Source organism: Falco biarmicus, chromosome 3 (assembly GCF_023638135.1).
Source record: "Falco biarmicus isolate bFalBia1 chromosome 3, bFalBia1.pri, whole genome shotgun sequence".
Lineage (NCBI taxonomy): Eukaryota > Metazoa > Chordata > Aves > Falconiformes > Falconidae > Falco > Falco biarmicus.
In genome coordinates, this window is record NC_079290.1 from 41,603,436 (window position 1) to 41,631,301 (window position 27,866).

At 38.3% G+C, this 27,866-nt stretch overlaps 1 protein-coding gene across 8 annotated transcripts in view; it reads left to right on the forward strand.

Annotated features, from left to right (window-relative positions):
- Positions 1-27,866, forward strand: part of NCOA2 (nuclear receptor coactivator 2) — a 189,974-nt gene that overhangs the window by 37,245 nt on the left and 124,863 nt on the right. For 3 of the 8 annotated variants that reach the window (XM_056333448.1, XM_056333450.1, XM_056333452.1), the window contains exon 3: positions 5,792-5,882. The exons of the other annotated variants lie outside the window; for them this stretch is intronic. The gene's annotated coding sequence lies outside the window, so the exon portion shown is untranslated. The remainder of the gene's footprint in view (positions 1-5,791; positions 5,883-27,866) is intronic. 8 annotated transcript variants of the gene reach the window in all.

The window sequence follows — 27,866 nt, forward strand, 5'->3', positions numbered from 1 at the left end:
TTCATGAGGGTTTCTCTAAGCAGGCACACCTCCTGTGTCAGTTACATCAGTTTTGTGAGGTTGAGGCTGGAGGATTACATACCTTGGAGTCAGTACTGCATCCTTCATCTTTGAATGCATCGAAGTATGACTGTTTCTGCAGTGTTAATGTTGATATACTGGTACTTCCTGGTAAAGATGATGTTCTCATCTACTAAGACTGCTAGGTGTGTAATGCAGGTCTGAAATCTTCCATTAAGGTACTTTTATTCTCCATGTATCTCAAGGCTCTGTAGTATAAAAAAAAGCGCTGTTTGTTCCTTTTAGCAGATTCCTTTCTTCACTTAGGCATCCCTTGAAGAAATCTCCTTGTTAAATATTCTTTACTTGGAGGAAAGCAGGAAGACCTCTCACTTACTGCCTAAGAAGTGCAGGTGGAGCACAGGACTGAATTGCTTTGCTTTGCAAAATGATCTTTCTCCTTGGCTTCTTGCTAAGTTCCATCTGAAGCAACTGCAGTCATTTTTGAAAGGTCTAGGAAGATTCAGGCATCTTGTTGTTTGAGGCTATGCCTCTGATAGCTGTAGCCAGGACTTCCTTAAGCTTTCTTGAAGTTCTTGTTGAGATACCGTGGATATCATATGGGAAGATCTTAGTTTTCTTTGAATATTCCACAAGTGAGCTACTGGGCTACTCAAGTCATGTTCAGCTGTTCTCATTAATGTGCATACTATGAACTGTAGCAGGTCTCTGTCTCCCTTCTAGAATTGCATAGAAGGGCAGATAGCAGTTACCAGTTTTTCTTTAAAAGGTGTAAACACGTTCCTGAACGTTTTAATCAAACCACACAGAACCCCTGGGCTCTAGTCTGTAGATAGATTATGTGAATATAAATAGAGATGGGAAGAAGTTTTGCTTGGAGAGCCTGTTGACTGTGCTCAGGAAAGCTTGTTTCTTTCAAGTGGCTTTGAGGCATGTTTAATCCCAAAGTTGGATGAATCTTTCATGTTCCAAAGTGCAGCAGGGCAGGAGTGCCCAAATACGGTGTTTGGATGGGCTCATCATAAATGAAAAATTACATAGACTTCGGTTGTTGCCTTGAGAGGTTGTGGAGTCTCCATCCTTGGAGATATTCAAGACCCATTTGGACATGGTCCTGTGCAACCCACTCTAGCTGACCCTGCTCTGAGCAGGGGATTGGACTAGATGATCTCCAGAGGTCCCTTCCAGTGTTAGCCATTCTGTGGTGGTGGCACAGTGATTCCAGTGTAAGTTTCCCCAGTTTGGGGATGAGGGTGGGATGACAGGAATAACTCCATGCAATATGAAGCAACAAGAAGAAAATTTCAGGCAGTATTGGCTTTTCTTTGAAATTATCTGTCTGGTTGGGTAACACCTGCAGCTCTTGAGTCTTCCTGAGGTGGGATCAGTTGAAACCTGCAGCTGCAAATAAGAGCTGTGGCTGATTCCCACCATATAACCCTCTTACTTCACTCAGAGTGATCAGCTGTTCTTTTGAGTCTGAAAACAGACCTCTTCTCTCTGGAGAAGAAATAGCTGTCTGTACTATGGCCAGAAAGGTTAGGATAGAGGTTGGTGGATCATGAATGACATGGAGAGATTAAAAGCAGGACAATTGTAAATTGATTTTTTTTAATTTTTTTTACTCACAGTCCAAGAACTAGTGGCACTAAATAAAATTAGCAATAGCTCTTAATTCAAAGTGTGGTATGACTCTCCTTTTGAGGCAGACAGATATAGTTTACATCCTGCTCTGGTACCATCATTTGTGAGCCCTCTTGTAGCATAAAACTTTGTTCTGTATTTCTCTGTTCTTAAGCGGGAGGGGGAAAAGCAAAGCGAAAGGGAATTCTGGATTCAAGGTTCCCTAGACCAAAGCTGCTTTTTCTCATTAATACTGAAAAAAGTATTTGGCTTTTTTGGCCAGAAGAAGTCTTCCTATGGCAATGAATTAAGAGTATGTGAATGAGATTACGTTCTTCATTTGGAAGTTGCTACAATGGGAGGGTCCTGGTCTACTTGTACTGGTTGCTGTACTCATTTGCCTTTTTCAGACATTTGTTTATTGGTTTTCTTCATGGTAAAGAAGATACAGTTAATGGAAGATTGGTATTACATAAGTAAACACAATCATAATGTGTTTGCATGACACTAGAATATCTAGAGCAGCACTGATGACTGTCATGTTTCAAAGTCTTGAGTGTGTAACCTGAATTATGTTCTCTAACAATTTGTGCAGGAACATTCCTGGGTTTAATTAGTGGGAGACAAAAAGGTTGTAATTTTGATGCAGCACTGATGTCTTAGAGCAGGGGTCCTCAGACTACGGCCCGTGGGTTGGATACAGCCCCCCAGGGTCCTCAATCCGGCCCCTGGCATTTACAGGACCCCCCTGCCAGGGGTTGGGGGGGGAAACCAAGCAGCCGCAGGTGACTGCCTGCCACTTCATCCGTGCGCCGGCCCCCTGATTAAAAAGTTTGAGGACCCCTGTCTTAGAGTATTCAGCTAAACTACAAAATAGCCAGCCATCAGTCTTCAATAGGACGGGTAGTTCGATTTGGGTTTTAAGTTGTTTGGATAGGCAACAACAATTCTGGTCATGACTGGTCATGCAGTCTTTTCCCTTGTCCAAGACTTAAGAAAATTATTCTCTTTGTTACCCACCCAGTGGGATCCTGGCCGCTGTAGCTGCATGCTGAATCTGTTTTTTTAGGATCATTGTGTCATGGCTGGAGGTAAGGGATCTTCTGACATGCATGGTGACTTTTGGAAGGTAAATTGAGAGTACATGGGAGTAGAAAGTTTTCAAAGTGATTCTAGCGTTTCCATTGCTACTTTGGTGGTGGTGAGCCCAGCTTTATAACTGCTGGTTATGACTGTGTTGTGCTGCCAAAAATTTTGCAGGAATGCAAGAGAGGAGAAAAATTTGGACTTTAACAGTTTATACATCATCCAAAAGTGAATGGAATTTCATGGGGCAAAATGAAAACAGTTATGTATCCCATGGGGATTTCCTCTGCTGAATATCAAAGGTATACTGTAAGCCGTTGAGATGTAGGCACTTCTGCTTGAAAAGGTTTCAAGATCCTTTATGATGAAAGGAGTTAGGCAGTTGAAGTATAAGTGTTACTAATGAAGTCTCATTAGAAGGTACATAGCAGTGTTATTTGAAATATCCCATTGACCTCAGTAGGTCTTTTGTTTTATTTCTTTTTTCATTGTTGCTATTTGACATTGAGACTGTTGAAAAGATACTGTGATTTGATGTTTTTGGGTATGCCTGGCATTTTCATCTGTGACCTGCCTCACACTGGGCCAAATTCAACTTTGGCAAACCAATGCCCTGAAATTACTAGAAACTTCATCCCTTTAAAAGCAAATCTTGAAATCACAGGAGCTTGCATATTACACTTTCTGAAGTGTTTAGGCATAATGCATGTGTTGTAGTTAAGATGTCTTTGTTTTAGTGTGTATGCGTATTATGTACTTAACTGTTGGACAAAATTATTATGATGTGTACTCAAATCTACAGAACTTCTAACCAGATTCTTACTACCTTGCAAACAGCAGTTTTGAGTGTAATAGGAAACTCCTGCAGGGTGCTGTTAACTTTCCTAGTAGACCTTGCAAGACAGAGGCTGTCACCTTATGTTTTTGCAGCTCGCAGAACAGCAAAGCTTTAATTCTAAATAAGGTCTTTGAGAACAACCAAAATATTTGCTTAAAAAAGAGAAAGAGAGGGAGAGAGTTGGAGGATGTCAGAGTCACCTGCTCCTGATTTTCATTAAACTTCTCTGATATTTGGGATGTTCTCCCTTTTTCAGCCTTGATGGACACTGGCCAGTTAGGTCAAAATTTGCAACCGGCAGGCATGTTGCAATTTTTAATGTGTTGCTTCCCTAGGTATCCATGTTGAAAACCAGAAAGTTTATTAATGCTGAAAAAAGCAAATACACTTGATAAATTTGTAATGAAAGTTAATTTGTTTGGTGTATGTAGGTTTAATTGGGATATGACAGGAACTCTCTTAATCTCAACTAGTGAGCAACTTCAGTGACAAATTGTAGCTTGACTTCTGGAGCTGCTGTTCAGAGATCTAAGAATCAAACAGGTGATGAAAAGCGATGTGAAGAGAGCAGCGCTGCTGAAGACTGAGGAGCTTTCTGGTTTTCATTTAAAAATATATTTTAAAAAGATAATTAGGATTTCTGAAAATTATACTTAAGATAAATTATCTCTTGGGTAATTTTTTTCCTTTGTATTTCTGTGAAGTTAAATAAACAGAGATACAATTGTTTGTAATCAATCTTAAATACTTCAACAAAAGCTTTTCAGAAGGTAATATTCCTGGAAGATGCCAATTTTACTGATGCAGCCATTCATATCAACACCACTGGTAAACAAAATACAGAAGGAATTGCAGGTAAAGAAAACGGAGTTCTGTTACAACAATACCACCTTCATTGCTTTTTTTAGCTGAACTGCATGCAGGGCTCTGCAGTCACACAGTAGAATAGCAAGTGGTTTTATTCCACCAGCTTGGCCAATATAATCAACGTTTATGTGAACAAATTATGGTTAACTGCAACAGGATTATCTCTAATATTTAACCTGTGATCTCTAGAAGCTCAGTGCACATATGTTGTTAAGAAATCGATGGCAGTACCGCAGAGAAGCCTGTGTGTGTAACGAGAAGTGGTAGTTGCCTGAGCGGAGTTGGAAGCAGAGGTTTGTTCCAGGCAAGTTGATTGTGGGGTTGCTGGAAGACATGTCTTGAATCCTCCAGCTTAGGTTGCATCCAGTCAGATGAAACAGGAACAGTGTTCTTCAGCAGCTGCATGTTGGGTTTTTTCTCCATGATTTTTTTTAGAATACTGTACAATTTGTGTACAATTTTACACAAGAGGCTTAAGGGACTTTGTTTATATTGACGTGTTCCTCATCTGTACACGTTGTTCTAGGTATGTACCTTATGGAAAAGGCAATGTAAGGACAAGCAAAGTAAAAATACAAGCAGGAGTATTGTTTTAGTAGAACATATTAAAATGGCAATGGATATAACAATAAGAGGCATAGTCAGAGGGTCTGTATACAGAGATCTTGGCTCCCATTGTAGCTAGACTCGCTGTGGCATAGCAAAATTACATACAAGAATGTAAGGAATTAAAAGTCATAAGATTACCAGGAGTTACAAGACTCCACTGAGTCTAAGTATAGAAGAACATTTTAATGCTTTATTAAAATCAACAGTTAAACGCAACTTGCAGAAAAAGATAAGACCTAGAAAAGTCATAACCTTAACCTAATAACACAGACTTTTTTGAACAGCAGCATATTGGTAAAAGAAATTTTAAATCTGTGCTCTTCATAAGAATCCAGTGGTAGAGTTGGGCAGCAAGGAAAACCTCCTTTGAGACTTTGGTTTAGCCGCTAAATCATACAAAATAAGGCATTACTTGATGTATGGATAAAATGAAAACAAAAAGAAGTAGAGAATTAGAATTAGCAGACTGAATTGATGTTAAGAAGCGAAATAAGCAGGCTGAATTGGACATTTAATACTCCTATTAACTTGAGTTCAGCACAAGTTCTGTCAGTGTAAGACTGTGCTTACTAGTTGAGCTGTCTTGTTTGAAGCTAATGGTTAATAGCTTAAAAGTTGATTAACTTGTCATACCAGTCTCACCATACTTTTGTTTTTCTCAAACTAGATGAAAGGTTTCTTTAAGTATGGTTACTGTAGTACTGCATTCCTGATGATGCTGGTAGCTAATGACACTCTTTGTTGTAGAAATCAGGAAATGTGGGTTGAGCCTCTGCGATCTGTGTGGCTTGAGTATGAAAATATGTCCTAAATGGCAAGGTCTTGCTGGAACAACTTGGTATGTGATATTGCTAATAATAAGTCTGCAGCTTTTGCTTTTCAGAATAATTTACTCACTTGCTAAATGTAATGTAATGCTAAATCACTTCCACCATGACAAAATACTGCATCTAAAACTATCTTTTTATAAAAAGACTTAATATTTCTTAGAGTGCTTGGTATGGGTGCCTGGCTTCTGTCACCAATACTGTCTGATGGCATTTTCATTCAAAATCTGTTTGACACACAGGTTCTGGTTGGCTAAATGGGCTGACATTTAACATGAATTAATTTCATTACACTAATTAAAACAACCCTTGTGGTATGCAGCCTTGTATTTCCATTTGAATTTTTAATTTAAATACAAAGAAATTATTCATAAACGTTTACATAATAGAGTGCTTGCCATAAAGTGCAGTTAATATATGCCAAGCTCAAATGTTTTTACTGTGAGCCAGAGGCGGCTGTGAGACTTTCTTGCCTGTTTGGCTTGTTTTTCTGAGTTTTCAGTGAAGTGTGGGTGGGGCAGAATTGGCACTGGGGACTAGAGAAAGATTTCTGGATTTGCGATTGATTTAACTGAAATATTAAAGTCCTTGTGTTTCTTAGAAATTTCATTTTGACCATATTTATTGAAAAGCAAGATGATTTTACTGAAGTGATGTTGACATGCCTTCCTAAATCAAATGCCTGTGTAGTACACTGGATGTTTAAGGAAGGTCCTAGGGTTACTTGTTCTCTGTCTAAAGAAAAAGTTGTCTGGGGAAATACAGCCCCTGCCCAAGTATCTCCTGTGGCTGCTGCTTGGATCGAGAGCATAGTTTAGTCTCCTTCTTAACCTCTGGTGTCTGTACTAAGTACTGCACCCCCTGGAAACTTTATTATGTACTGATCTATTATATCTAGCTGTGTTACGGACCAGCTCCTCAACCATGATCACAGAGGATAATGTGGATAGTTCAGTTCTGCAGAAACGAATTTCATCCAATCAAGGGCATGGTAGTTGTTCGCATGGTGGATGCTGAATGCCTGCCTCCCCATGTTGACTCTTGTTGTGCACTGCCACGTCCTTTGGTGCAAAAATGTAAACGGAAAGATCAAAACCTACAGGTTTTCAAGCATGCCTGAACAGATTGTCATTGTTGCGGTGTGTGTACAGTCAGTTCTGTTCTGTGGGATGCCTCTTGGGTGTTCCTCATTTCTTCACAAGAAAAAGTCGTTTAGTTTTAGCAGAATTAACTTATTGAGAAAGCCTGGTGATTTTAGTTTTCCTGAAGACTGAAATATGAAGAGAATGCACTGAGGAGTATTGATGTGTAGTAGCATCCCCTTGTAATGTGCCTATCCTCTCTGGCCTTCCTGAAGATTGGGGAACTGAGAACAGACCAGAAATGTGTACTTGTTGTCAGCTTTTGGGATCCGTGGCAAAATTTCATCATTTTCTGCAGGTTTACTGGACAATAGTGAGGTTTTAGGAATTATATAGTGGTTCTAAAATAATCTTTCAGATAAACTTTTCATATGAGAAGGAATCTGGAATCTCTTCAGTATCTCCCCCTGCTGTGATCCTGTCGAATAATACAAAATTTCTAGGATTTGTAGCTCTCCCAGTTACATTCAGCTGTGGAAGGAGTGAAATCCCCGGTATGTTAAATCAAACTTTTTCTTCTATTAAACATACAACAACATTTTGTACCTAAAAGCAGTACATTAAATAGTTCAGTAGGTTTACTTAGTGAGAAGGCTACAAATGTTGAAAGGGTGAATTCATTGCAGATAAGACCTGGAAGAGTGGATGGGTTAGAATGCAACAGTTGGATTTTTGGAAGTGTATTGGAAAATTAATACTCCCAATTGTTCTACAAAATGCCAAGATGCCTAGCCTTCTAGTCTGTATTTGTTTGTTCAGGTTTTAAATCATTTAGTTATCTTTGATATGATCTTTAGAAAGTGCTTGTTAACATAATTGTGATTCAGTAGAGTAATTCTTTCTTCATTTTATTGCCTTAAAAGCAATTTTTTGCTTTATATTTAGTACTGTGTTGGTTTCCCTTCTACTCTAAACAGTTGACTTGTAAAGATTGCATGCAAAGTTTGGCCCTGAAGATATGGCAAAATTAAAAATACAACAGGGTGGAAAACTGTTGCTGTTCTAGGAGCTAGTAGTTTTGAGTTGGCTTTTTTTGGGGTTGGAGAATGGTGTGGGTTTTTTACTTTGTAGATCTGTATATTAAAAACCAAACCAAAATACCAACAGCCCCTTGCCCTGACCACGGAACTCTGCTAGGCTTCAGATCATAACTTGGAGTTACAAATAGGTACCTCCTGCTAATTGAATGGGATATGTATACCTAGTACATCTTGAGTTTTCTAGGATGATATTAAAGCTGCAAAGAAATACCGAGGTGGTGAATACAGTGCCTTTTTAAAGGTTTTGTTTTCCACTTTTTTGCATTACTTCTTATCTTGTTTTATTTTTTTGCTTCATTAATAAGAATTGTAGGTATAAAATCTGGATATTATCAAATCAAATCTAGGCATTCATGAGGTTGGAGCCAAAGTTTCATGACTTGCCAAGGCAAGAAGGATTCAGTAGTAAGAAAAACTGAGTACATTGTCTTCAGGAAAGCATTCAGGTCTCAGATAAGACTGGAATTCTGCTGTTGATTACATCATTTGTGAGGTGCTACATGCATACAATTGCTATCTTGCCTTAACTCACCTAAGAGAAGGCCAGTGCACAGAAATACTTTTTTTCACTAGAATACTGCGATGTCTTTTCTGTTTAATGTGTCAATGCTGCAGCAAGTTTGAAGGAAAGTTACTATATATAGTGATTGCTCTAAAATGTAATTTAGCACTATCAGGCCCTAATTCTTCCATAGGCGGTTTAAAATTCTCCTTCTATAAAATTTGTAGTATATTTGGACTGCTCAAATATGAGTTGGATGAGGGGAAAAAAAATAGAAAACTATTACAGTATGCATTTGTTAAGCTCTGTGTAGTGTGGTTATTGCATTTAGTCCTGGGTTCAAACTCTGAAGGGTGGTAGTGCTGATTGAGAGAAACTGAAATTGGGATTTATTTTTTTTTTTTTTTAATCTACATTATTTTGCAAAAGGTAAGGGGGAATAGTTGAATAATTGTTCAATAACTTAGTTGGGATTTTAGCATGACATTTTAAATGTATAATCAGTGCTTTGGATTGATTCAAACTTGGAAAACTTTGCCCATATAAGGGAGATGGATGGAAGATGATCCTAAAATAGGAGACTTGGCACATGCTGAACATCTTCAGAGGGGTATGAATGTAAGGACTGTTTCCAGCAAGATAGCTCTAGAAAAATCATAGCATTTTAATGTGCTCTTAAGTTTCAGGCAGCAAAATTTCCCAGTTGTGTGACAACCTCAAATAAAACTCTCAACTTCAAAAAGCTGAAGTCCTGGTGCAGAAAGTAATCTGGAATTGTTCTATCTAGCTTTTTTTAAAATAGTAATACTAAATTAATAAATCCCTCTTGTAATCATCTCTGAAGTAGTCTGTACACTGTGTGCTCTTATATCCTGCTGTTCTGGGATTTTTGCACCTGAAGCTGTAGTAAAAGTAAAACACAAGTTTTTGCCTGTAGGGCACCTACTCTTCCCCTCTCCAGAACTGCTCACTCACATGTTGCTAAAATGGCCAAGGAGTAATGAGCTACCCTTTCTTCTCAGTTAGGAATAGTTTTAAAGTCTTGCTTAGTCTAGAGTAAGGGGACTTGCATCGGTGCAGTGTGAGCAAGTTATTGTTTGTCAGTTAAACCTGATTTTTCTGTGCATACTCTTACTCTGTTATATGTATTCCTTTTTGCCATTGTTGTGGTATCTGTACAGCATAAATTATCCCTCAGGAAAAAGCTAGACTACCTTACAATGAGTGCCTGGTGCTATGAGTGTAACACTGTACACCAGGACTGCGTTCGTGCTGGCTGTAGGGACCTTGGATCCACTACAGAATTGCAATTGTGAGTTCAGAACCTAACCCAGTAACAGATGATATCTTGCTGAAGGTTTCATCTAGAGATGTTAGAGCTAGACCTTTATTGTTTAAGTAAATGCTGGAAGATGGTAGTCTGGATCCATTTAAAGAAGGGTGTGTTGAGTTTAACTGTATTGTATTCACTTAGCCCAATGCGTCACTTTTCTTTGTTACAATAAAGCTTTAATCTGTTTATATTATTGCATCTTATAGATGTTGATGCTTGCAAGCCTAGTGGGATATTTGCTAGGCCAATAAGCATGATAATAAATCTGTTCACTCAATGTATATTAGGGTTAGGCCTTGTCTTGTCCAGGCTTTAAAGGTGTGATCCTGATTGATCTACCTAGCTCGATCTAATTAATACCTCTAGTTAATGGAGTTGAAGCCTAGGGGGAAGCTTATGCATTAACCTGTGAAGTTGAGCACTTCTTGAAGAAAAATTGCTTTGTCTTTGCTAGAGCTTTAGTAAGGAGTTAATTAGATCTAAACAGGTAACAGATCCAATACCACTCTTAATTTCCAGGCGGCGTAGTGCCTTAACCTTGACTGTGCACTTCCAGGATTTCAGGCTTTCTGTGATTCAGTGCAGTTTCTCTGTTCTTGTCAGCTCTTGAGAACTGTGGGTAGTACAACACAAATGTGATGAGAGGTGCTATGTTTTCCCTGTATACCAAGATACCCTTCTCTTAGAAAGGATTTAATGACCATTTAAAACTCAGAAATTCAATGTTTAAACCAGTTTAGCATTAAAAGCAATGATTACGATTAGGCTGTCTGCCTGTCTTAGGGTTTCATCACTTGCTAGTTTTGAATTATTAGACCTTTTCAACAAATATTGGCAAATATCTCAAAGAGAGAAGGAATAAATGTATCAATGACGCTATAACAAGAGAAAGTCAAGTAAAGGAGAGAGACTTTATTAATACCTGAACCGAGGAAGAAAAGGCGTTGGACCCAAAGGAGCTGGCATAGGTTAGGGTGATTTCATAAATGTCTCTGGCATGGGAAAAGCTTTACAAATTCAGTCCACCACATGACACAAACCTGTAGGAAAGTAAGCTTTGTTAGTTACAGTGCTTGTTGAATGATGATGTTTAACAAGCATGTATTATTTCACAAATAGGTTTACTGTAAGCAATCTGCATTAAACAGCCTGGCTTTTGGAAGTCAGTGATTTGTTGTGTGTATGTTGAATTAACTGATAAATTTTACTTTAGATTTCAAAGGTGCATTCAAGATACATTACACTGTCATTAGTAAAGTCAAAACTTAGTCTGAAATGATGGACTAAATTTGACTCAGAACAGGCATACAAATTCATTTATTAATGTTATTTTGTAGACTCTTTAAAGGTGTTCTGTAGGATGATTGAAGCATCTCATACTTGGATGTAATCTTCCATGTAAATGGTCTTATTTTTTTGCTAATGAGACTTTTCAAGTAACTTGTGTCAAGGTGTCAGATCAGTTTTCTTTCCATATACAACAGTGGGAACAATATTTAGGTGCAATTGTAGGGGAAAGATGCTTCAGCTTTCTGCGAAGCATCAGTCTGTCATCACAGTCAGAGATGGTATATGAAGCTAGGCTAATCTATATCTTTCACATCTCTGTGACTCGATGTCTTGCTTTTCTCTGTTTGGGAACACGTAGAAGACTTCTTTGAATCTTGACACCAATTAGATCACTGATTATATCTTGTAACTTTTCACTGTATATGAAAATCAACATGTATATGTACATAAGGATTGCATAATGGCATCAGTAGGCTGGTTACTTTTCCTATGTATGTAGAAGTGCTTAGCAAAGGGCATTTTTTAATGAGGAGTTTGTTTGCTTTTTCCCATAAGACTACTGCTTCAGATTTGTAATGTTATCTGTTTGTTTAGATAATCGGGAAGAAGTGGAATTTTCTTTGCCTGCAAATGTGTTGTCTTTTCTGTTAATTCCGAAACTCATTTATTGTGTGTTGGGATGAAGCTGCTTTGGCAAATCTCAGAACTATCTGGTGTCTGTTTCTAACAAGGTTTTAATTTAATTTAAAGCATTTCTTATGTCAGAAATGCAAAAGTGGTAAATTGATGTTTATTGCTTCTAGTTAAAATTTCTTAAAAATTTTTATTAAAATTAAAAATGATAAAATGTCTTAGAACTGCTGTAATAGAACATCTTTTTAAAATTAATCTTCTACTTTGAGAGCATGGCTTCATTTTTCCTTGTTTCTCCTCTCTGCTTAATTAATGAAAGGGATCAGTATAGCTCCTGTTTGTGTCTCAGTTCACAGAGATTATTACATTGTCTTGCTTTGCTGTTTTACTTACTTTATTAATAAGGAAAAAAAAGTTGTGCTTTTGGGTTTGTTTTTTATTTTTAAGTTATGAGGGTCAGAGACAGACGATGATACTATTTTAACAATGCCCTTTTTATTCATAGCAGATCTTTGTGCACATGAGAGTAATAATGGAAACAGACTGGGGTGGGTAAGATACACTGGAGTTGGTGAGCGGAGGTGCAGGGTGCCAGCCATTCCAAGCCAACGTGCTTTTGTTCCTGACTGATGCCATCAACAAACCAAGCCAGCCATGTTTTTATGGAATTATGACCACATTTCATATTTCAGTTCACATTGACAAAATTTAGGGATTTAATGTATCTTTGAGAACAAAGATTTATTCCAAAATTATTTTGGAAGGCTTTAGCGATGCTGGCCTTTAGTTTGAGCAAAGTGATGGAGTTCTTGTGCCCTGCGTGCTGGTATGCAGATGGTAATTCTGTAGCTGTGCTAATTTGAGTACAGCTGTGATTAACTTGTGCTGCAAAAAACTGAAGTAATCCCCAGTTCTGCCACTTTCTGCTTCTCATTTGGAGAACTTTTTTTTTTTTAAAAAAAAAAATTTGTGTTGTGGTTGGAATCTTCCTGTTTCCATTCGGCTCACTTTCCATTCCAATAAAATGAAGATGGCGGTGAAGGAAGTGAACTTTCTTCCCCAAAAGTCAGCTAGATGGAAATCAGCCAAGGATCAAGTTAAGGCATCTCTTGGGAAATCACTGTGGACTTTTTAGAGTGTTGTTTCCAGTGTATGGACATCTGATCCAGGTTATAAATATATAGCAAAGAAGAAAAAAAAAAAGTATGTATGCAAACGCTGATTAGTTTTTTTTTCCTGTGTTAGAAAAGTGAACAATTTATATACACGAACAATCCAAAGATCAAAAAGCACTTGACAAGATCGTTTTGGGTTATTTTTCTTCTTTTAAAATTTATTTTCTGTTTTGAGTTTTTTTAGGTTACTGGCTGATACTCTTTTAGGTGGAGAAGTTATGGTAGTTAGGAAAAACACGGCCATTAGAGCTTTTGTCTCATTCTTTTCAGTTCCTTGGTGAAAGGAGACTTTTCAGGTTCACCTGTTGGTCTAAGGAAATTGTGCTAAGGAAGAGCAGTACTGCAAATCTGGTGAATATTTTTGCATGAAAAATTTGATGGAAAATATAGTAATGTTTGACCCAAAAATCTACTCTGAGGAACACTTGCTTCCATTAGGAAATCCTTGAAAAACAAAGAAAACAAAAACCCCGAAACACCACCACTAAAAAAACTCGAAACAACCCACTTCAAATACAAATTTATGATTGGAAAACTGAAACATACCTGAGTGTATTGAGGACATCTGACTTTGTCAGAAACTGTGCCATTAATTATCTGTGATTTTTCAGACAACCCTGAGGGAAATGATTTTAAGTGTTTATGACAGAGCGTAAGATGAAGATCTGCTAAGGTTACGCTACAGATGAGTGGTTGACCCTCCAAGAGATGAAGGAGAGAATAGAGGAGGGTATCATGGGAGATTTCAAGCTGAGGAGTTCATGCTAAGTCTCGCTCTGGTAGTACCGTAACACTGGGCATTCTAAATGTAGATATGGCAACTTCCTTATGCAAGGTGTTTCGCATCCTACTCTGAAAAAAAGTCTTTACATCGCATTATGTAAAATAAAGAAAAGTTGAATGTGAAACTAAAAAAAATGCTACAAGTTTCAAGGCATGATCAAATCTGAACCAGTTGGAGGCGAGGGGGGGAGTACATGTCTAAAGCTAGCTGTGCATAAATTTGTCTATTTTACACTGCAGAAAGTGTCAAATACACAAATAGTGGTAAGCCACATGATTTGAAAAATAATTGCTTTAAAAAAAACCCAAGACAACAAACCAACACTCTGTAGATGAGCAATGATGGTTTAAAATCTTCAATATTATGAAGAGAATTAAAGGAGTTTGGGAATGGTGTGTAACAAATTGGGGGGGGGGCGGGGCGGGGAGAAGATAACTTTAAATCAGAAGCTTGTGACTGTAGGAAGTAAGAAAGGAAAAAGCAAAACAACCTACAGAAAAAACTAACTTGGCAATTAACAATACAGAAAATGAAGAACGTATTTCTTTTGATTATTTGGTGTGTGTGGTTTGTTGTTTTGTTTTTTAAGTAATACTCGCCATGTTTTGATATCATGAGCTGCTGCTGAAACCCTTGCCTTTCCTGTAGGACAGAGTAGTTAGAGTATGCCAGTTTCTGTCCATAACTTCATGGGATTATCTGCAGACCTATCTGTACTGATAAGGTTGATTTTTCTTTTTTTATTACACACCCACCCACCCCTGAACTTGACACATGTGGGAAATCTAGATATACGTAGAAGAAGTTTAATGTCTTGGGCAGGCGAGCTGCTTGTTCTAGACTTAACAGCTTGACTCCAGCCTCAGATAAAATCTTGAAGAGGCTGACCAAGGACTTGATTAACCAGGAATTAAAACAGAGCAATATAATTAATGCTAGCCAGTATTGTTTGACAAGATCATCTCTGATTTTATCTGGAGGAACAATTAGTAGTTTTCATGTAATGTGCTAATATACAATATATTTCATTAACAGACCTCAGATAAACTTTAAGTGACTTAAGTGCTGAGGTTGCTGTCCAGCTCCTTCCTCTTCCCAGCAGTAGCTGTGGAAGGACAGTACAGTGTTCCCTTATACATTCTTAAAAGTATTTTTTGTTTCGTTCTTTTAATCCAGAGCCATTGAAAAACAGAACAGAAACAGACCTTGGAACAAAGAGTAGAAATTGGGCCTTTCTTCTCTTTTAAAGAGCTCCCTAACTGTAGGCAAAAATAAATAAAATAAAATTGCATTTGCTATCACATTTTGCCTGGGTTTCTTCCAGTCATTCTGCATAGTGAAATACAGGCATAGAGAGTGCAAATGATGAGCATTTGGATGCTGCAGGGATTCAAGGTATAATTAGAACCATGACTGTCATTCATTCTGGGTAAATCTTTTGATGGCCCTGTGGACCATATAGTTTGAGTTGGCGTTGCATAGAATTTTAAGAAATTAGAACAAGGCAAACTCCATGTACCCGCTATTAATACTGGCTAATTAGTATGTTCCAAATAGGGAATCGCTGAGCAACTAGATTAACAGAAAACAGAGTAACTTATTTGGTCATATGCCCTTTGAAATTTGTGATACAAAATAGAACTCTGTATATCAAAATAGTCTTTAAATGATACAAAAGTGTTTGAAATAAGAAACAGTGAAGAGAACAAGCAAGTACTAGAGAGCTGGATGGATCACTTCACAAGTGGTAGCAAGCTAACAAAATGTGCATTTGAATAGTCAAATACGGAGTTCTGCATCCAGAAACAAAATAACAAAGGTGGCTGTTTTAAGGGTGATGGTGAGTAATGAGCTGAATCCAGGAGTCCCCAGGTCGTGGTGGAAAGGACTAATACAAATGTAGTTGTATGAACAGAAAGCACAGAGCGAAGATGTACTGCAGGAGTCAGGATGTTGTACAATTTGTGCATTAAGCTACAGTAATTATTAGTTTGCTGGCACCCACAAGTTGGGTTCATAAATTAGAACTGCTCCAAGTCAGACCTTTTGATTAAAGAATCAGAAAAGAGCTGAAAGAGCTGAGAACCTGTGGGTGCTTCCCTTTGAAAGGACAAGGCTGAAGTTGGAAGAGGTTACCTTCGCCTGCCCAGTGTTCCTACACAATGAATGGTTCTGCAATACCAGGCCCTTAAGTTAAGCAAATAAATCTATAAGCAGATCCAGGGTCAGGAAGGCTTGATACATTTAATTCAAAATTAAAGGTGCAAGTTTTTATAGGAAGGATAACAACAGCAGAACATTACATTGCCATGTACGGGAGTGGATTTCACAGAAATTTTTAATCAAGATCAGATGTCTTTCTATGAAGAAAAGCACTACTTCAAAGATAAATTAAAAAATTAATTTAGTTTTATTGCCTATAGTAAGATTGTTGGATTACAATACATCTTCTGGTTTTATTAGTCTGTGCTCTGTAATGTGATCAGGTGTTTTCTTACTACACACATTAATAGTGAGTCTCCTTCTAAAGGACCCCAAAAGGGAAGGTGGAAAACATCATCACATGAAATCCCCAGTTCCCCAGCATGATAAACATCTGGCTCTTCATATGAGACTTGAATTAGTTTATTATTTTTAGTTCACAGACATCTTGAATCGGGGCTGTGTAATTTACACATTACATTTGTATTCAAACTTGTGCTAGTAGTCTATAAATGAACAGTTCAGCAGCAAATATACTGCAAAGGCAACTCTAGTTCTTTGGCATCATATTTTTAATGTATTTCATGTATAGTTGAGAAGTTTTTCATCAAATTCTCATTTTACAACATGGGTGTTTTATTCTTTAACAGTTCATTTACTTAAATTACAAAACATTGTCTTCCCTCTCCCCGCCCCCCCCCCCCCCCGAAGTCTGATTTCTTAGTATTTAAATAAAATCTTGGCTCTAGTCTTTTATATATTTAAATCATAGAAGCCTATTTATATGTAAGATATATAAACATGTTGAAACATATACTTACACATATATAAAACAATAAAGCTCAATGCATTAAAAATTGTAGTTTGTGAAGCTGACAACCCACGTAAAAGGGGAAAACAGTTGGGGAAGGTAATATTTTAAGCCACACTGTTAGTATAATATCTATAATTTATGCTGACAGACCTCAATATGAATATGAAATCTGATTTTCAGTTGCTTGCATCTTAACCAAGTTTTTGTGGTAGGTGCCTACCAAAAGCTGAATTAATAAATACTTGTTCTGTATTTTTCAGTGGAAAATTTCTAGCTGTTTTTGTGCATGAGACTGGTTAAAACTGTATTGTGTTCTTTCTTAACAATTTTATAGGTTGTATGCTTTGGAGTGAAGATTTTTTTTTTTTTCATTTTCTAGGAAAAAAACCCATTTTGTAATGCTTTTTTTTTTCTGTCCCAATGAAAGAACAAGCAAATATGGCCAGGGTGTAAGCTTTAAGATATAATAAGGGCCTAAGTTTCCATAACCACCTCCACTTACACATTGCCTGTTGCTCACGCTGGAAGCAGGCATAATGCTGATCCTAAATGCAGATGATGCTGTAAGTGAAGCAGGTCAACTTACTGATGAACTTCTTGGAAAGCTCTCTTATGAAGGGTAACACTCGACACTGAACACTTCTGAATACTGCAAGAAATGGTGCATACTGTCATGAAATGGGTAATGAAATTAAGACAAAACATTGAATAGGGTGAATACTGTGGTGAAGGACAGTGGACAGCACAGTTAGAAAAGGGCACGTGCATGGTTAAATGCATTATAATTCATCCACATGAGGAGACTGATTTGTCAGGTCCTAACTCAAGAGCTTGATTTTCTATTCCTGTGCTCTATTTGTTTGGAGTTTTTTGGGGGTGTATTAACATAGAAGCAGGGCAAATGAGATGATAACGCTTATTGTCATGTTAACCTGTTTTTGACTGTGTTAAGGGGTTTCCAAGTGTTTTTTTTCTGCTTTTTGCTGTCATGTTTTTATAACTTAACTCTTTTGAATGTTGAGAAGTTTTATAGGGGTGGAAAGGAAGCAGTGCCTCTTCATGATAGAAACGTGATAGCAGAAAGAAGTGTCTCCAGGATCACTTACTTCCCCTCACTGTCTGGGGATGGTTTTAATGGCTTTAGTCTCCTGCAGATATTCAGTCGCACTCACGCCAAATTAACTATTATCTTGTAACTGGTTATAAATACTAAGGGATAAAACAACCCTGAAGAAAGTTAATTCAGGGTTGGAACTGCACATCTTCTCTTGTAAATATTGAGCGTTTCATTTCATTCCTCTGTCAGTCACAGCTTGTTGCCTTCAGCCTTTTGTCAGCTCTTTGGGGTGAGGAAACCCAAAATCCATTGCCTGAGGTTAAGGGTTCACAAGCCCAAGGACCTATAGGGGTATTGCAAACACAAGTACAGAACTTGCTGTTACTCAAAAGTACATGTAATAGAGGGGTTTATTCTGTCTCTGTCAATGATTAGTGCACATGTGGTACATGTGTAAATGCTTGTGCTCTTTTTTGTGGGGTTTTTTGGTGGTTTTCTTTTTAATTTTTGATTATTATTATATTTAAGGCATGTACTTTGAGCGAAATCCTATAAACTCGGAAAGAAAATTTCTGCTTTGGAACTGAAATGAACATTTATCAATGGTCACTATAGTAAAGATTTGTACAGTGTCACAGAGTTTGTTTAAAAGTCAACGTACCTCTTCCTTCCCTCTCTAATAAACAACCAAAAACTTCATTAGCTGCAGTACTTGTACATAACCAGAAGTGTGTTATCAGATCATCTCAAATACATGGGGTGTGTGTAGTAGAAAGGAAACTAGTCTGGGACAGATAGTGCAGTTTTTTGGTGTGTTCTGCCACGTGAAGGGAAGCTCTGCAGTTGCAGAAATCCAGATGTGAATGTACTAAATGAAAATGTATTGAAGATCCAAACATTAAAATTACTAAACCTGTAAGTATTAACTAGTTTTGCTTGAGGTTGGGTCTTTCTGGTGTTTTTCTTCTGTTAGTGGGTTCAGGGGAAAGGGGAGTTGGTTTATTCTTTGGGTTTTTTGTTGGTTTTTTTTATTTTTGGGGGCGTTATCATTCGAAAGAAGACACTATCTCCATGTTTCCCATGCTGAGATGCTGGGTGAGTGTATTTCTCTTGAGACCAGAGCATCAGTTTCTTCTAATCATATGAAAGTGCGAAGTTAGAAAGCCAAGAGAAGATGAGGGAGTAAGCAATTATAGTAACGATGAAAGGTAGTATGCACACTGGAAGAAGTGCTGTTCTTTCAATAGCTAATGCTGTCACATACTGAGAGATCTTATAATATACTTTTAATATTTAAATTTTGCTGTTCTGTTGTCAAATTTTCCTGTTCCATTGTCAAAACACTCTATTAAAAAGACAATTTTGTTTAACACAAAAGAATTTTACTTAGAACTTCAGCAAATGGATAATTAACCAGCAGTATGGCAGAGCTATGCAAATTCTTGCATACATTATTGATAGTGACAGCAAAAAAAATCCCAAGTAAACAGAAAGGGACAGTTGATTTGAGATTGATATACAGATATATTTTCTGTATAAACAATAATATGGTTCTTATATACTGGAAGCACGTTTTCAAGCAGTTGTTTGCTTTGTAATTTTAGGTAGTGTTATGAAATTTGATTCTAAATATATTAACAGGTACTGGTGGAAAAATACAGTTGTTAGATTCCCAGCAGTCCAACAGTATCAGTATTCCCAAAATGTGCCATTACATATAAATGTTTTCTTTCTGGGTCACAGCCTTTTCTCTTGTTAATGCTTGATGCTTGTGACCATATGTTCTCTGAGCATCCGACTGCATCTTTTGAGATGATTTACACAGACCTAGATGTGTTTATGTCTGTTTTTTGAAGCAGAAGTAGATAAAGACTTACAAGTGCCTTTTTGGCATTGGTGCAGATGCTTCTTGCATGGAAAGTGGTATTGAGAAAACTCGGGGTCAAACCTCCTAACCTTACTTGTTGACACTGCTGCTGTTAACTGAACTCTGTACAGCCACATACTCCCGTTGCACACTTAGTACTGTTTCCTTCCCTACTTGAGCTTTCCCAGTGACTTTAGCACATCTCCGAATAAGGACTGAAACTCAAGTTGCTACTTCTGTAAGTGAGAGATTTTGAGCAAGATTTGCCTTCCCCCTTCCCGCCCCCCCCCCCCAACTTGTTTGAAGGAATGGTTTTAGAAACTCCGTGCTGCTGCATCTCAGTCAGAATATAACCTTTTTTTGGTCCAAGTCCATTGCCAACTTTAAAATTAAAATGAAAGTGAACATTTCTGGTCAGTTTAAATATCTTGTGGGTTTTTTAAACGTTATATTTAAACATATATGTAATGACTGTTTAGTTTTGCCTCCCCTTTTTTTCCTATTCCAGGGAAGCTCATATGGTCAGGTATTTAAAAATAACCCTCTGAGAAAAACTCTTAGAGTCATATTTACCTGTGCAAAGCCCTAGCTGAGATTGGCCCAACGTTAAGGCATGGAAAGCGTTGTGTTGCTGCTTCCACCTCTCCAGGGCCAGCCCTCTTATGCCACGTTGGTGGTGCTCCAGTGTTGTGCCTGTCCATCAGCCAGCCTCTGGCTCATCGCCGCAGCAGTTTTCCTGTGACAAGCATGATCAGTTGACTTCCTTTGCTTGTTTGTAACACCGTAACCTTCAAATAACTTGTTTTCCCAGCTGGGCAATAGCTCTGCAGCAGCCTTCCCTATAGCTTCTCCTGTAGCCTTCCACCAGGTCCCTGTCTGCTCCTTGCCCCAAAAAATGAACAGAATCTTCTTAAGAGTTTCAACACATATGGACTCTATTTCTGACACATTTTGTGTTTAGAATGCTGAAGTTAATGCTTTAATGATACTAGTATAGTTTGTTTTCTTCAGGGCAGTGGCTGCTAAAGTTGCTGCTAATTGCTGTGGAGCTGGGGTGAGTGGTAGCCGTCGCAGGGAGCCATGTAGGACAGTGTTCAGAGGTACTCAAGCAGGATTTGTTCTTGGGTGTAGTTGTGTGGTAGGCTTGTATTTGCATACAGATTTCCTTTGTTTTTCCATGAATCTGTTCTGACTAATCCTTTGGCCTGTATTTCATTAAAAGTGTTGACTGCAGAATGATGGTTTTGGTAACAGATGAAACAAAACTTTTCCTTTTTTCCTTTGCATGTGCATGTACAAAATAAAAAGTACAGGATGACCTTTTTCATTTGATAATTGAGAATGTGCCTGACTTTGTTAGGAAAGCCATAGACTAAGAGTACGATTCACTGGTCTTTTTATAAATTAATGCCAGTATGGTCTATCAGTTCTTACTCCCACTTAACCCTCTTATTCTCTCCTCTTCCCATCCCCCACTGCTCCCTCCCTATTTTTAGAGGCAACACAAAGCTGTTTTGCTTCAAGCGAGGGACAAAAAGATTACAAGAGTTGTAATGTTTTGCAGCAGATTTCTATAAAGTAGGTGAGCCATGTTTGTACCTTGTACTCCTAAAACGGTGCTAAACTGTTTCTATGTCGTATCCATGAATGTTGGGCTTGTTTACTTCTAAAGCTTTTACTTGTTATCCTCAAGCTATGGGCGAGTTATGGCTGAAGTTTGAATTGTGGCAAATCTGCATGTGAAGAGTATGGGTTCACGCCTTCTCCATATGAGAAATGGTGCTGTGTAATGTTCCCTACACGCTTGTGCAAATAAAACTGTGTTCAGAGCCTCTGCACTCCTGTAATCTGCAGACTGCATAGTGAGGAGGAGTATTAAAGGGGACCGTTTATGTGGTGGCGATAAAAATCACACATACTTCCAGGAGACCTAAAGACCCAGCAGATTTTATTGAACTTTGAAGAAAATCACATGCATGTTTATCTGTGTTGATAAATATATGTAACCTGCACAGAAGGGGGTTGTTAAGACTGCTAACATTCATGTTTGCGTCAGATGCAAGTTTGCAGCATTGCAAACTTAGTACTGAATGTGGACACTAGACTTTTAGCTTATGTGAAGTGTACCAAATGTTTCACAGGATTTACTTGTTTTAATAGTAAAATTAGGAAATAGTAAAATAGGAAATGTTTGTGAGTTTGCAGGTTAATTTTAAAGAATGCAATAGAATCCATTGCTAAAAAAAGGGACAATTCAAGCAAATGCTGTTAGTATAGACAGATACAGAGCAGTCAGCATAGCAAGAATAATTCAGTTGAATAAAATGACTGATTAGTTCTTTCAGTTTTAAAGCCTGAGATTAAAAAGTGTTGTGAGTGCTGTTATTCATAAACTTAGGCTATAGCAGAAACTCATATTTCCTATAGAAAATGTAAGAATGTGATGTTGGATGTGTTTACTAAAAACTGAATTTTAGTATTTTTCCCTGGATATAACACAGCGTGCACTTGATTCGATGTGAGAAGCACCTTTTTAACAAGGCAGCACTTTTTAATCAGTTCATCAAAGCCATCTAGAAACCTATCCTTATTGTAGTTAAAAGCAAGTCAGTCACTCCACCCTGGTAGTTTTCTTCCTTCCTGAAAGCCCCATCCTTCTAAAACATTCATTTTTCTATCTCAGGTTGCTATTAGCACCCTTTCAGTGTAAGGTCTTTCCCTGTCTGCCCTCATGACAAGTTTTAGCTACCTTGCAGTCACAAGTGAGGTGATGAAAACGGGCATTTTAAGTAGAATAGGTGCACACAGTCGGGCCTGGAGCAGAGTTATTAAAATTTAAATAGTTATCCAGCTTGCTTCTCCACCATTGTAGGAGATCTCGTTTTATATCTTTATGCAAAGCTCATCTAGGGAAAAAAAAGTAATAAATGAGATCTTAGATTTTAATAAGTATTTAATTTGGCATTGCCATTAGTTGGTGGGGCTTTTTTCTTTCTGTGTTGAACTGTCAGTTCAGGTTTTTGCTGCCTTTGATAAAGGGTTGCAGTAGCACTCATTGGGAGACACTGAAGTTTCATCTTTTGTGAAGTTGATACTGATAACAGGTTGTAAAGAATTATGGAATCTACACATGGCTGAGTGGATCTGGGCTTTTACAAAGCAGGTTTGACACCCAGCCAGTTTTGGTCTCTGTAGACCTAATAAATGAAAGAGATTTTTCCACTGCTCTGTCACAGAAAACAAAAACGCAGCTTACTGAATTGGCTGTTCACTGCCAGTTTAGGAAAAAAAATTGTCATTTTCTTGCCCTGTATAATAGAAGCAGCATTAATTAGTAGAAAGCACTAAAACAATCTCATATGCTTTTTGTCTGGTATTTGAAGCTTAAAAAAATTTCCCTTTTTATATATGATTGTCGTAAGAACTTTTTAGAATTTTAAGTGTTGTCAAACTTCAGCAATCAAATTGCATGTTTTCAGACAGCTCTTAAGCAGACAGGAGTTGTTACAAGAGCCTCTTTCAGTGTTAAACTGTTGGTTTGCAAACTCCTTCTGACATCTCCTATGAAAGCAAAACAGTCCTTTTCTTCTTTTTAACTCAAAATAAACCTGTAATTGGTTTATAGGGCCTTGCACTCAAGTTGATGACATTTCTGTCCGTCTGGGATGCAGAAGGAAGAAACCGGGGAAAGAGGGAGCCCCTTGCATCTGGTTAGCAGGCCCAGCTCTGTAATTGTGTGGAGATCAAAGAACCATTTGATGGTGGCTGTTAACACCTTCCAGCATAATATCCCCAGCGCCCTCTCTGCCCATCCTCCTAGCGCAGCTCAAAAAGTTGGCACTCTGAAAGACCTACCTCCTGAACCAAAGGAAGATAAATGGGAATGAGAATTCGGGGTGTATGGGAAGTAGGGTAGAAGAGGAGGTAGAAGAACTGTGAGGTGGGAAGCCCTGGTGTTACCAAAAGATGACTTACGAAACCTTTTGCGGGCTATTGATAGGAATGGGAGGCTGACCATCCTGCTGACATGTGAGAGGAGAAAAACAGAGTTAGGCATGCCAGCTGGCCAGTTATTAAAGAAGACCAAAAGGCAACTAAAGAAGATTGGTTTACATGCTCAGATGCCCTGCACGTGTGCAGTGGTACCAGCCACGCCAAGGGTGCAGAGCAGATGCAGTGCAAGAGCTGGGAGCTGCAGGGCCATGGCCAGGCATGTGCACTGGCATTTCCATGCATCCCCTAGTGGATTGGTTACTGAGAAAACTGGAAAATGCAGTCCTCTCATTTGCAGTCATTAAGACAGCAGTAAAACTGGCCTGCCTGGTCAGAAACCAGTCAGGTAGCAATCACATGAAAGGCCCTTAGCTTCCCAAAGAGTTGCTGAAGGGAGGAGTAGTGCTCATATGACTCAGGGAGCGGATGAGGTGGGTCAATAGTCTCTGAAATGCAGCAGGATGGAAATGTGACATGGGGGTGTTCAGGGCACTCCAGAGAGGTGCAATGAGCATGACTGATAGCTGTAGCAAAGTGTGAAGCTCTTTACCTCTTTTATTTATAGTCAGAATTTCTTTGCGACTACCTTGCATGAGAGCATTACTTTCTGTGAAAGCTGTGGACTGCAGTTGCTCTGAACTGTAGATACGACAGCTTTTCCATTTGCTTCCACTTGCGCTACAGGAACACTTGAAACAATGAAAATATTTTCTCTCTTGTGAGAGATGCAGCTTACTCCATTTGTATTCAGCAGGACCAAAAGCAGTTTCCTAATTTTTGGGGGTGTCTTCAGAAATATCCTGGAGCCAAAGAAGAAAATGAGTCATCAAATTTAGTCATAAAATTGGAGCTGTTTTGAGTTTTAGAAGAACTGAGTAGCCTTCTTGGAGCAGTTTATTTTACTCAGTGTTAGAAATCATACAAATTATGTATGTTTTGTATATACATGTGTGTATGTGTATATATATGTGTAGTATGTACTATCTGATTTTGTAGTAAATTGAGTTATCTCATTTTAAACATGTATTTCAATGCTGTCCATTCTTTTTTGCTCAGAAATTCATGGGATATATGTATAATAATTCTTTGTTTCTGTGCTGTAACCGCCACTGGAGGTAAGTATTAAAACCATTTCACATTTGGGGAGATTATGTGATAAAGAAGCTGTTTCTTCATCCGGATTCCATAGTGAGTTGCTGGTGAATTGGTTTAAAGGAAAAACAAAAAAAAGGGATGCTTGGCAAGAAATTCAGAAATAACAGAAACCAGGCAGCTCAATTTAAACCAAAATACTGAAGTTACTGTTGTTGTGTTTTTCCTCTTTGCTGAAAGACTTACAAAAACTTCCATAACTGCTGCACTGTCCAGTTTGGAGTATATTAACTGTGCGGTGTTCATGGTGTCCGGCTGCACTGGCTGAAGATGAAAGAGGTACCACTGAGACCATAGATTAAGAATGGGGCTTGCTCTGTCCATCGACTGTACCGGGGGTTTTCATCAGTTCTTCCGCAAGGACTCAGGCTGGCAAGCTTTAGCACTAGGTGCTTCCCTAAGTTTTTGAGGGTGTTCCCCCCTGTTACTAAATTTTCCCATTGGCTACTGCTATAAACCTGTGAAAATTAGGCAACAGCACAGTTCTGTCAGACTAGCTATAGACCAGTGCTATGGCTGTTGACCAGTTTGGAAACTGCTGTTTGGGGTATTCGGAGATTCTTCACCCTCTGTAGGAGAGAGACAGGAGATGGCGATGGTTGTTGGGCGGTAGAGGTACGTGCCTCACAGGGGTTGTCTGGCTCAGGCAAATGTATTCACCTGACGGCAGATGTGCCTAATGGCTAGTCTTTGGGCTAGCAAGTGTTAATCTATCTGTGCCAAGTGGAGAAGCATCAACAGGTGAGTGAGAAGGTTTGATGTGGCGGGATAAATCAAGCTAATCTGGTAGGGGGGAAAAAATGGTCACTTTTGGAAATGAAAGTCCTTTTTCTTTTCCCTGTCTTCTGACTTCTCCCCCGTCTTGGCCAGGTTGCCATGTTGTCCCCTACTGTCTGGCTGGCTGTAAAAGTTTTCTCAGCCCTTGATGAACTGATTCAGTTTGCTAATCTACCAAACAACAACAACAAAAAATTGAATAGTTTTATGCTAAATTAGTGAGTTGAACAGGTTTACTAAAGGATAGCATGAATACAAGGAAAGGGACAGGAGCACAAGAAGTTCTTAACAGAACTGTTAGGTTCTTAGCTGTTAGGTTGGCTCAGCACCCTGGTGTAGCAACCCACTTTGAACATTTCTGGCCAGAATAAAGTGACGATGTTTGGGGTATTTCCATGAGAGGAAGGATTTGTGAGTTCAAGTAAGAGATCTCAAAAAGGAGATTATTGAGTTCTACGAATGTAGCCCAGGGGCTAGAGGAGAAATCAGCATATTAGATCAGAGCTGTCAAGCTTTGAGGCATCAAAACCACATTTGCTTACAGAGTATTGGTTGGAAAATATTCTCTGCTCCTTCTCATCATGGGTTTCAGGCTCACAACCTACAATTTCTAGAGCCAAGTACACTACTAGAATGGCAAAGTGGTGCTAAAAAGGACATTTTATTCAAAGAATCTCACAAATTAGGCACAAACAGTGTAATAGACTCTAATGACCATTGGTTTATGAAGAAAACAGGGCATGACATGCATTTTTGTATGTTTAGGAGAAATGAAATTTCTCAGTTCTCCTGTTTTTTATTCTCTGCTCTGTGGAAAACTTTCTTGTGCCTTTGGCAAATGTATGATTTTTATAATGTATTTTTGAATTTCTGGAAGTTACCTGGGTTGAAAACTAAAGCACAGTTTAAAAATAGTCATAAAACCCTGTAGCAAAAAGGTGGTTTTGCTCACAAAAATAAATGGTCACAATATATTCCTGTTCTAAGCCGTGATAAGGGGAACAAATTTAAAAGATTGGCTTTGGTACGGTGCTCCCAAATGTGTGCCAGGAGTCATCTTCACTCTGAGATATGTCTGTCCTAAGAGCCAGTTCAGTGGCCAGAGTCAAATGCAGTACAGGTGTATTTGCAGTTACTCTGAGGACTTTCTCTTAGCTTTCTATGCAAGATGTCCTTAATTACTCAGGTTTGGTTTTGTAACTCTCTGATTTAATAAACAGAAAAAAGTGAAATCACACATAAGTATGTAACTTCCAATTTTCATACACCTGAGACATTAGTTTGAAAATGTAACAGACTATACATAGATTTATATTAGTTGATACCATATGGATAACATACTACTATATACCCTTTACTATTTGCTGTGTAGCTATTTTTGGCACTGTCATTCATAGACTTAAGAAAAACAAGTTCTCTTGAAGAGTACATGAAGTGAGGTGAGATTAAATACTGGTCTAAAATAAGCATTTATGAAATGACCAACTAAAACCTTCAGTCAGCCAGAACGGTACTTGTGGTGCTGGAAATTGCTCTGGATCCTAAGAAAGCCCATGGGGGTCATGGGCTGATGTCCATAAAGGTGTGATACTTTGACTCACTTTGCATCTGGTGTTTCTCCAGGTGCTTGATAAAGCATGGGAGAGGCATTTGACCTTAAAAATACGGAACTGAAGCTAAATTCCCCAGAACTTGCGGTGGGGATGGGGTTAGCAGTAGACGGTTGGTGTTGTGGGTGCTTCTTGTGTCAGACTTGGCTTCCAGGACACAGACTTCTTTTCATATGATAATAAGCCACAAAATTAAGGATGCTGTGCTACAGTAGTTGGAAGTTGTAGATGCTGTTACCAGTATTCGTAACACAGATTTATTTTATTTTATTTTTTTCTTAATAATATGTCCTAAGTCAGTAAAATCAATGGAATGCTTACAATAGCAACTTATAAGGTTGCTATTCCATTTTATTCTACTTTTCAGTGTGAGGACAAGCTGTGAGCAGCTGTGTGCAATGTATTGTGGAGCAGTAACCTTAATGTGGGAGTCTGTTTATTTGCATAAGAACCATAATGTTTTATACTGAACTCATTGTGTCATGTCATTTGAACAGATTGAAATAAAAGAGTAGACAACACTATACATGTTGATCAATGCATGAAGTGGTTATTGTGTTGATGCTATTGTAGCATTAGTTAAATAGGATATTACAATTCTTTGAGATATTTCTTGAAATTAGA